At 36.6% G+C, this 12,222-nt stretch overlaps 1 protein-coding gene across 3 annotated transcripts in view; it reads right to left on the bottom strand.

Moving 5' to 3' along the window:
* Positions 1 to 12,222, bottom strand: part of LOC131425836 (netrin-B) — a 203,329-nt gene that overhangs the window by 27,985 nt on the left and 163,122 nt on the right. The window lies entirely within an intron of this gene.

Genomic DNA, 12,222 nt, shown 5'->3' with positions numbered 1-12,222 from the left:
TCCCTCCATGCTCTCTCGTAAATGTGGAAAATGACTCTCGATGTGGCCGGGTGGCCAAGAAAGTTTTGATATTTTCGGTTACAAGTTTTACTACATCACATAAAATCCAATAAAGCTACCGCTTGTTTGGCAGCCTTGCTAAGCTGATTTTATTTCTCTCTCATGTTTCGTTACGTTACCAGGAAACTGGAACAGAAAAAATGGCTCCGCCATAGAAATCGACTTACTTTCACAAAAATAACATTCACTTCATTTTTATCGTGCCAACACCTATGTTTGTATGCACTAATCGCATCTAAATTAAATTATCTAGACATTGTCAGGATAGATTTTTGATCCATGCTTTTGAAGGCGAGATATTCAATAAACAAGTTGAAAGACAGCCTTTTCAGCTATGCAATTCTTCCTTCAGAAAATAGATTATCCCGACCGCTAAAGTCAATGAATCATTCTGAAATTTTCACAGAATAATCTAAACTAATTTTCTAAGAGACTGTCAGTTGGGTTTTCTAATATTCATCACCGTTTCTGAGAAAATCAGATTTGAAGCGTGAAAATAGCCCTTTAAAGCGCCTTAAAACACACTGGCCTCAGCTCTATAATGTTAGAATCTTTTTTTTCAACTGTACAACAGTAATTCCTATGGCAAGATTTTGTTTTTGTAATGTTGTTAGCCTAGCTTAATCATGAATTGTGGATATCTGAGAAGAAACTTTTTCCACTGGGATTCCACTTGAATAGAGTAACTAGTGGATTTATAGAAATTAGAGAAATTTATGAATAATTTTCAAGAACATTTCAACTCTTTATATGGTCATTTATGAAAAAACACCCTTTAAATCAATGTTTTTACACTAATCTTCCTGTAATTCCGGATCCGTATCGTATCGTCGTATCAAGATGTTATTCAAAAAATTTACGTATTATTTCAAGACATTTTATGTGAATTTAAGTTTGTAGAAATCGGCTTCGCCATCTATGAGAACAGTTAGTGCACATTTCTTATATTTTTCGCACATATCGTCATGTAGCTACGGAACCAGAAGTCGGGTTCGAAATAAACTCAAAAATCTTGTGTACAGAAGAGTGTTGCATACACACACATGCACTCTTGAAGATGTTGTCTGATCTCGACGAAATAATTCGAATGCATAGTAGGCCTCGGTACAAACCGATTTTCACAGTGATTGCATAGCCTATCTATATTAGAAAGGTAAAAACTGAAGTCTGTTGAAACAAAATTGTCAAATTTCACAAAACAAACTTCACTTAGTGTTTCAAGAAAATATATTTTTTATGATAATTACGCATGGTGTCGTGTCTGTTTGTCTGTGTGTAGGGCAATTGAACCAATAGTAATCTCATTAGATTACATCATTTTCAATCAACGAATTGTAATAAAATCGGATACATTATCTTTGCTTCGGCTCTATGAAATAAAATCGTAGAGAAAATAGTTAGAACATTGTTTAATACTGCTGTAATAGCGACGCGAAAACTTTGAGCGAATGCACCTGTTTTCATCTTACTCAGATCAGGGAGCGGCCCGTTTGGCGTAAGGTCATTTGACATAATGCCGTTCGGTATAAAGCTTTTTGGCATAAGGTCATTTGGCATAATAATCATGACTTCTCTATGTAATTGTGTAATTGCGGGCGTTTACCCAAAGCGGATTACCCAAAGCTAGGAGCTATCTTGACATCCGGTTATCAAAAATGAGGTGGCATGCGAGTTATGCCAAACGACCATCTCAGTGCGAAAGATTTGTACATTTTATGACAGTTTATGCCAAACGGTATCATTCCAAACGAGTTTGTGTCAAATGTTTAACCAATCAAATTCAAAAAAACAACTAATTTTCTAATTGTTTTGAGATCGTTGGCTTTTATGTGCGGATAAAACCATTTGTTTCGAAAGAATCGGCTAAGATTTTTTTTCGGTTTTTGCATTGAATGTGCTTTGTCCGATTCTTGCAAAATAGGATTTTTTTTAACGATTTAACGATCCATGTTCGATTCCAGCACTCGTTGTTTGTATCCGGTTGTTGCATTAAAATATACCTAAACACTGAGTTGCACTTATTCGATTTTTGCATTCAGTCTTTCGAATAATACAGTTCGAAAAAATCTCGTGATTTGACATCTTATAAGATGCACATAAATGGTGCGTCGTATTTCATATAAATTTATATTCAACAACATGTAAAATTGTGTGGTTTGAAAACTACATATCTTGAACTCGAATGAAATGCAAAACAAAAGATCAATAGCACAAGCGGGATTTGAACCGAGAAACATTAGATCATAGAGCACATCGTTTAATCGACTGAACCACAGAAGCACATACCTGATGGCTGAATAATTGATACATATAAAAATTCACACAGCGGTAATTGGTAGCCGAGTGCAAATTACACTCGGAACGTGAAAAATTCTGTGCGCGTGGAATATTGCGTTATTTGAAAAATCAAGTAGTTATGAATTATATCGGTTGTAGATTTATGTCACATGTAAAATTAAAATTTTTTTTTTCAATGTAATATTAATTTCCAAATTTTCAACTACAAATCATCTCAGAAAGAAACCTGTTTAAACTCATCGAATCAACTGAAACAAATTGCATGCCAATCATATCACTACCACTAGCAACAGTGGTGCTAGATATATTGTAGAATGAGCCATTATTCGGACCTTGTGTCAGTTTTCCTCTAATAACATTCTCTACAAATGTCAGATTGTTTTCTTTTTCGATAAAATACCTACGAAAATAACACACGAATTGACTTTTAAAATCTCTAGGGCGATTTCCAGCCGATTTTTCTTGAACCATCATTAGATTACAAAGAGAGTTCGTTTTTCGATTGAGGCACAGAAGCACATATCCGCTTGACAGATAGGGCAATTGTACCAATAGTCATCTCATTAGTAGAGTCGCCATATTACTTTACCGATTACTTGACTTTCAATCAACTAATTCTGATAAAATCGAATACAGTATCTTTGCTTCGGCTCTGAAAAACAATACTGTGCTAAAAATAGTTTGAAAATTGTGCATTACTGCTGTTATAGCGAGGCGAAAACTCCAAACGAATGCACCTATGTTTGTCTTACCCAGAGAGGTAATATATCAGAGATCACAGATCTTACTCTAACTAATGATTCTGTACTGGAGCTGAAATGACTAGTGGAGCCGTTACCCTATATGGTATACAGTGAAACATTATAAAATTGATATATGACGCAATTAAAAAACATGTTTTAATTGACCTATTAAGGGCTGAGGCCAGTGTGTTTTAGGGTGATTTAGAGGGCTATTTTTGCGCTTCAAATCTGATTTCTTCAGAAACGGTGACGAATATCAAAAAACCCAACTGACAATCCCTTAAAAAAATTAGTTTAGATTATTCTGTGAAAATTTCAGAATGATTGTTTGATTTTAGCGGTCGGGAAAGTTTTTTTTCTGAAGGAAGAATCGCATAGCTGAAAACGGAAATTTTCAACTTGTTCATTGAATATCTCGCCTTCAAAAGCATGGATCAAAATACTATCCTGACAATGTCTAAATAATTCGATTTAGATGCGATTAGTGCATAAAAACATATATGTTGTCGCAATAAAAGTGAAGGGAAAGTTATTTTTGTAAAGGTAAGTCGATTTCTATGGCGGCGAAATTTTAGTTCCCTGGTAACGTAACGAAACATGAGAGAGAAATAAAATCGGCTCAAAAAGGCTGCCAAACAAGCAGCAACTTTCTTGGATTTTATGTGATGTAGTCAAACTTGTAATCGAAAATATCAAAACTTTCTTGGCCACCCGGCCACATCGAGAGTCATTTTATACATTTGCGAGAGAGCATGGAGAGAAATGGAATACGCACAGCGAGCCACGTGGTTTTACGCGACCTAGTGGCCTTAACCCTTAAGAGATGTAATATTCTGTAAGGCTCATTTTTTCTAAGAGTTTACATATAAATTCACACACTCAAACAAAAAATATAAGGAATCGCATAGTATTATCGTATGGTTTTTAGCCACAAGAATATCGCATGCTAATGATCAGTCCGTGTTATGAAGTTATGAACATTTGAGTTTTCTTAAAAAAAATGTTTAGGATTCATAAAACATTTTTAATGACATTGTACGAAATTTTTATGACAAACATAACGTCTTTCAAGTCATAAACATTATAATACAGTATAGGTATTTTCATATTAATTTTCTGAAATGGTATTTTTGATGATTTACGATTCATCATCAGATTTGTTCTATGCTTTTCATTACTCAGTGAAAGTGTAGAGAACAATTGTAAATCTGTTTATGTAAGTTGCTAGTGAGAATTACGTGAAAAACACGTTAAACTCAATCAGTCATGACTCTGCGTTTAATTTACTTGCAGTTTCAAAATTAAATTATTGTATTGTAAGTTTCGGATAGAGTTTTACATATTTCTCACGTAGCTTTCACTTACCAAGAACTCTAGCTAGCTATCTAGTTAGTGCAACATTATGAGTTTATCTGTCAGAAAAATAAAAAGTCATAAGAATACAAAATGTAGGTTACGGTCTCATCTAGAAATGTTTGCTCTGTTGGTTTTCGTGCAGTTGAATACCAAACCAACAAAACTGGTTGATGAGTGATTACTCACGTGTAGAAAATACATACTTTTCGTGAGTTGTCGGACACAATCGGACTAGTTTACAAGCATCGAGAAAAAAATGTGCATCATGGTTGTTGCTCGAAACTAGCATGAAACACTAATTCCCGTGGCTCAGAATCAGCTCACATGATCTTTCGGTGTTCAACATTTCTTCTCACAGAAACGAATCTTTTGCACTTTTCCCAGCACAAGTCTGCTGGTACATTTGTAATACTTTCCATCGTCCTACAGATATAATCAACGTTTTGCCTCCTGGCCCCAAACTCGGCAGAGAGCCCGTGCGCGAAAGAACTCTTCCGTGCTCTAGAATTTATAGGCCACAACCATCAACATATTACTGCTAGATAATCGTGAAGCGATTATAAACACCCATATCCCCCCTTGCTTGATTGCCTTACTTTTACGAGAAAAGTCAGACCGAAAAACTTGTTTCATTATCTCAACTATGTGTCTGGTGCACTCTGAAATCTTTGGCAAAGGAGATCACGGTCGATGCGGTAGTTGTGTTGGGGACGGCATCGTCATCATCGTGTATGGTCCATTTTCGCAGCACATTGCACATCCGCCAAAGACGTCACTCCCCCCCTTGAGAAAGGTATGTGTACGTGTGTGTTCCCGATTTTCCTTCCCAGCTAGATTTGGATCTTGCTAGCCTTACCGGTACTGCCCTGGTGGTAATGGGAAGCGTGCGAAGTCACCGTGTCTTGCTTGCTTTTGAGGGGTGAAATGGTGCCTAACGCACAGTTGAAGCAAAGTCAAAAATGTCAAATGTCAAACTGGTATACGGTGCTAACTATTTTATGATTACATTAAAACCCATTTAGAACCGCGTTTCATATTCGTAGATGGTATGTGAGTGTAGTAATGTAATAATGCCTTTCCCATTGTCGTTAATATGAGAAATTGATGCAAGTTTCTTTGTTAAAAATTTGGACCACTTCATCCGAAGTAAGTACCTATATTAGTTTCACCGACTAACAATACTATCGGAATTGTTTAAAGATTTATGACGTTTTTTGCGTCGACATTTTGAATGACGGCTTATAATTTATAACAATCATCTGTCCGCAGTGCTGGTACCGGAAGTCGGATTCGGATGAAACTTTACAATCACTTATCAGACTATAAGATCTTCCATTGAAATCTAAGTTTACGATAATCTACTATCGTGGAAAAATCGATATGAGTCAATTACGCTTTGTTCTGTTCTATGATCTGATGCCATTCAAAGAGTAACTTTATAATTTTATTTTATTTGGAAGCAGGGAAAAGCACATTGGAGTTTGAAATGATAAAACTTCTACTTCCAATTGACATAAAACGTGCTTATCTTTAGTACCGACATATGAATATATACAACAACTACAATAACGTTTGCAATAAAAAATGGATTTTTTTTTTCGGATGATGATAAAAATAAAGCTAAGACAGATAATTGCTTTTCATAGATTTCCCATGTAAGGTAATTATTTAAGCGCAAAAAAAAAACTGGTGCCTTCTGGCAGTTAACCGGAACATTCGTCATGGCTGACGAATACATGTATGTAGGCATGTTTTTGTGTTCTTTCTTCGTTTCATTTATCAATTCCTCCTCAGTTTTCGCGGCAAAATTTTTGGAGTAGACCTTATGCTTCAGGTGGGCCCTGAAATTCTTGTTGGGTGCCGGCTTGGGTACCACACCGATATTCAGCGGCTCCATCTTCTCCAACGATCTCTTTGAGTAGTGGGCCGATGCCAGATCCGGCCAAAACACCGCGTCTTCGCCCTTATGGCATTTCTTGGTATGTCCTTTGAAGCTTCTTGTCGGTCAGGGTCGTCGACCGTCCGGAACCGAACATTCTTTCGATACTCTGATTGTTGTTTAATAGTGCCAAGATGTTGTAGATGTCGGAACGGGCGTATCCGGCGTCCACAAAGTGATGTCCGTTTTCGACGCGGCGTTGTGCTGTTCGTTGAAGGCGCATACTTCTGAACGAACGTTGCTTCACTGTTTTTTTTCATCACGGATAAAGTTCGACTGATAGAACTGACAAATTTTGTCTGCTGACTCATGGGTTACGATGATTGATGCTGCATGGGTAGTTTCATCAGTGCGGGTGAAGGTAAACCCATGAAAAAATCGATCATTTTTGCCCATTTTATTTAAATGCAAACGTTATAGCTTACAAGCTAACATTGATTCTAAAACTAACATGACAATCTTTTGATTGCATTTTGAGATAAATGGAAATCGAATACAATAGACAAGTTATCGAATACACGACATATAATTGGAAATTGCTCATGAAATTCATAGTTTGTTCTGGTGAAAGGTAATCTCAAAAAGGAATGACAACACCGGCTATGACGATGATTGTCGGGATTGATGAATTGCATAAGTTTGGAAAAATCAATACGTGATGGTAATAAATCAGCTAACTCCTTTTAGTATATTCAAACGAACAGGTAATAAATCCAAGTCAAAAAGTTTACAGTGATCTTTGTAACTAGTTAGATTTGCAGGGTCACTCCATAGCTGATTGCGTGTCATATTCAAGTGTCGAACGGACACAATATAACGCTTTAAGGTGGATCAGGGTCATTTCGTCGAAAGCCGTTTCGCGGAAAGTCATTTCTCCGAAAGGGCAATTTCGTCGAATATCATTTAGCCGAACGCCATTTCGCCGAAAAGGTCATTTTGCGAACTCCTTCATATCTTCATATCGTGATTGAAATTGATTTGAAATAAAGACTAATAAAAAATGATAATGTTTACTCCCGTTTTGTTGAACTAGAATCGTACTGAAACAATCCTTGACTTGACTTGACTTGAATGATTTATATATTTTATTTTTTTCATAATTTACAGAACGAAATTTCCATGAAAACTTGTTGATTGTTTTAGAGTATCTACTAGGTAATTGTTTGTGGTATTTTCCGATAACTGAGTGCATATCAAATCGTTTTGGTTGTGTGCTATTCGACTTCGCTACCGTTCGTTCAGACCTAACTGAAATGAAAAAAACTAGCTTTTAATAGACCGGCCCAACGAGGCGGTTACAGGTTTGTATGTAAGAGGCCGCCGCTTCCGAGGGCGGGTCGACGACCAACTTAGCTGGCGTCGCCTCGGCGGCTTTGTACCTGGCTTCGGTTATGTGACTGCGCCACATTCAATTATCCAGGAGACAAAAACAAATAGATGATTTTGATGAATAACCAGATTGGCTTTCGGCGAAACGATTTTCGACGAAATAGCTTTCGGCGAAATGATCCGCTCCCTTTCAAGGTCCTAAAAGCTTGGTGGGTTATAAATTACATTTATGTGATTTTTAAACATGACATTTTTAGACCTTTAATGCCATCCTGTAGACTTGACAGCACTTCGCGAGTAATTAAAACTGTGATTGTGTGAATATAGCGTCTTCTTGAGATTTTACCAGGTGATAAAGCTTGAAATCGTTAGTCATAGATAGTTGAAAGCATTTTAGCAAAAAAAAAATGGTATCGTTGAGGTAGAGCAAAAATATAAACGGCCTCAGGTGACTGCCCTGATGCTCCACAGCCTACGGCGAAGATAACTTCGGTTTGCATACGCTAACTCAATCATTGGAGTCGATCATTATTTACTTTACTTTCTTCATTCTATTGACCTTGGTGTGATCGTTCGAGCAAATGGAAACAGTTCTCTATGTGTCCTGTTTTCAAGAATGGTGATCGACGAAATGTAGCAAATTATCGATAAATAACCAGACTCTCAGCCTCATCGAAATTATTCAAGATAATTGTAATTGTTTTATGCCCGGTAGATAACTTACAAAGAATTTATTAATCTTCACGTCCAAACGTGTATCTAGTATGGAGACAAAAGCACAAATGAATGTTATTTAACCGACCTAAAAGCAGCGTTTGACAAGGTTGATCATCGAATACTGTTGTGTAAATTGTCTAGACTTGGTTTATCATCGCAACTCGTGTCTTGGTTGAACTTATATCTTTCCGATAGACAACTGCGTGTAAAAATCAATAACGTAAATCAGGTCTTCCGCAAGGTAGTAACTTGGGACCCTTGTTATTTGTAGTATTTTTCAACGATGTTGCATTACTATTGGATCTGGTTGTAAAATAATCTACGCAGATGAGCTAAAACTGTATCTCGTGCTTCGTAGTATTGAAGATTGCCGACGACTTCAAGAAGTCGGAAGCGGCGGCCTCTTGCACACAAATCTGTAACCGCCTCGTTTACCCGGTCTACTCAAAGCTAGGTTTCTTTGCTTCAGTTAGGTCCGAACGAGCGGTCATATACCATTCGACTCAGCTCGACGAACTGAGCAAATGTCTGTGTGTGTATGTCTGTATGTATGTAACAAAAAAATGCACTCACTTTTTTCAGAGATGGCTGAACCGATTTTCACAAATCCTGTTTACACAATGTCTACGATTAAAACGATAGGTCCAATGGTCCCATAGCCTGGTATTGAATTTCGTTTGGATCCGACATCCGGTTCCGGAGTTACACGGTAATATGTGAAAATTGGAGAAAAAGTTTGCACTCAATTTCTTCTGAAACGGCTCAACCGACTTTCACAATCTAAGATTCAAATTCAAGGTCATTAGTATTTTTTCACGAATAATGGTCAAAAACACGTACAAATCCCATAAAACAGTCTAATAAATTCTTCTAGTGTGCAGTTGTTAGTGTGTGGACATGAAAAACTTAATTCGGCACTACTGGTCCTCTCTTTTCCTGCCCCGAAAGCACCGAAAGTAATGAAGAAAAACTCAAAAATAGAATTCACTTCGATTTCTCTGCGATGCTTGTACCGATTTTCACAAATCTTGAATTGAATTTATGCTCATATTATCTTCAAAGCTACTGTAAAATTTCATCCGGATTTGACCTCCGGTTCCGCAGTTACAGGGCGATAAGTTTTCAAATCGCCATACAGAATGACAATATGTACCACACCGAAAGAAGAAGAAAACACAAAACAAACGATGTGCTTTGTTCTATTTCGTACACGCTATAAAGAAAACGAAACGGTTACGAATGTCTGCTACTAGTGTGTGATATTGGTAAAAGACGGTGCTGCGGTTGATAAAATTTTTTAGCTATTTCATGATATGTGTGACCAACAGAATAAAAGAATGTCAATGAATTTAAATTTATTAAACGGTGAAATGACCTTTTCGGCGAAATGACTCTTTCGTCGAAATGGCATTCGGCGAAATGGCCCTAATCCCTGCCGTGGAGAGATCCTGTAAACTTTCCACCATATCCGGACAGATGCCAATTATTGGGAATCGAAACATTACAGCAAAATTAGTTTTCGAATACAAAGTAGATCATTGTGATATGCGACTCTACTTCAAAACGGATTTCACAGTTTGGAAGTAACGAACCTATAACCGCGTGCACACGAGCTTTAACTTCTGTTGAAGAGATTCTTTAGTTTGATGAGCTTTTCCGTCGTTTCGCAGAAAGAATGAAACGAACCATATTATAGCGACAATTTTTTATGTGTTGGTTTGTTTTACTTGACTTAAAACGTTTTGTAATTACTATCTGTTTTGTGTATGTTGTTTAAAAAATAGTGGTTTTTGCGCCTGTTTGCGAATGGCATGAAATTTGTTCAACTCATATAGGCTTTCTCCCACTCTGTTGGTTCGTTGAGACATCTGTCTGATGAACTTAATAAGAAATAGATAAATAAATATTCAAACGTATCACAAAGTGATTTGATATTAATATAACTTTTTCTATCAAGTAAGGTTTACCCGTGACGAAATCTGAATACCCCTAAATACGTATATCTCTAGAAATACTTAAGCAATGCGTTAACTATTCCACAGCCATCAATTTTTGGTGATACTACAAGCTAGATTGATCGAAGATGGCATAGAAAGTAGATCTAGTGCGAAAAACAATTGTGTGCAGTCAATGAAAATCCGAATCTGCCAGTAAGGTTCAGATTCCCAAAAAAATATTTAATTTGGCAGGCAATATGCAGCTGTGTTGGCAGCAAGCCAAAGTTTCATCACTACCGGAATGGCAAACAAGGAAATACTCCATGAAGAATGCCTAAAGAAGCGATCGTTACCATTCTTACGCAGCCATGACGCTCCCTAGCAATTCTGGCTGGATTTGGCATCTTGTCACTACGCGAAAGATGTTTTGGAATGGTATAAAGCGAATGGAGTTTACCGAGAGAAATGAATCCACCTAACTGCCCAGAGTTGTGACCTATCGAGCTGTATTGGGCTCGCGTGAAGAGAGAACTCTCTCAATATAAACAACAAGCTAACTACAACTGTAGATAAAATTTCGAAAGTCTTGGACAAATGCAGCTAAATCGGTTGTTGAGTAGTCTGCACAGACCCTAGTGGCTGGAGTTAACTCAGACGTTCGTACACAGAAAGAAATTATTAATTTAACAGGTCACATAATTCTACAAACGATACCATTCATAACTACTAAAACTTCTCAAACGACGCAATATTTCATTCGTACAGAATTTTACAAGCACCGAGTGAAATTTACACTTGGCTACCAAGTGAAACTGTTTGGATTTATATGTATCAATTATTCCTAAAGCTGATATGTGCTTCTGTGGCTCAGTCGATTAACTGACGTGCTTTGTGATCTAATGTTTCTCCGTTCAAATCACGCTTTTTCTGTCGATCTTTTGATTTTTATTCCATTCAATTTCAAGCCATGTCATTTTCAAATTACACAATTTTACATGTTCTTGAAAATAAATTTATGTGAAATATGATGCTCTTATTTTTCGAACTGTGTAGTGTCTTCGTGCAGCCTAATTAAGTAACTCTAACTAGTTTGAAGATTCCTAATAATGCACAATTAATTGAGCAATTAAATCTAACAGAGAATTTGTTTTACTCCAAATTTAATCTGTCCAGATTTTGTCGCGAACAAACCTTATTCAATTTTAATATTTATAATTGTGACGTTATATTTTTAAAATGTACTCTAAGTTATTTTGAAAATGTAATCAAACAAAAATGTGGTGTAATCTCAAAAAGTTCTTAATTTTGTTGATATACTCTGCATCAAAAACTATTAGTTGTAGTTTACCAGGTTGAACGCCAACGTTCAAAAGCCAAATCGATAAATCGTTCTCGCATTGTTCCATCAACTGGTCAAGATAAAGTCTCGAATTGTCACGGGGGACGGAAAATAGTTTTGTTTTGAAAGCTCGAAGAGAAAGGAATTATGGATTTTACGCGACGAGGACAACCCATCATTTGCAAGGTCAAATTGCCTTAGCCGCTATCGACATCAATTTAGATTCTCGAGTAAATTTTAACAAAATTATGATTTTTCGAACAGAAAATTTTCAAAAGACTCCAACAAATATTTACTTTCTGTTTATTGTTAGGAATTCGCCGTGCTTCTCTTTTTTACTTTTTCGGGTTTAATTTTGAATAATTGTAATTCCACCTGGGTTCGATTCCCAATTCCCGCAAATAAGGTCAAAAAATTTTACTGGCCCGAAGAGGCGAATGACATTAAGGTTAGAGCCTCTATAGTCGAAACAAAATAATTGTAATTCTTTGACTCATTGGGAAA

Source organism: Malaya genurostris, chromosome 1, assembly GCF_030247185.1.
Source record: "Malaya genurostris strain Urasoe2022 chromosome 1, Malgen_1.1, whole genome shotgun sequence".
NCBI lineage: Eukaryota > Metazoa > Arthropoda > Insecta > Diptera > Culicidae > Malaya > Malaya genurostris.
Note: the sequence above shows the minus strand (reverse complement) of the source record. Positions and strands in the feature narration are given on the sequence as shown.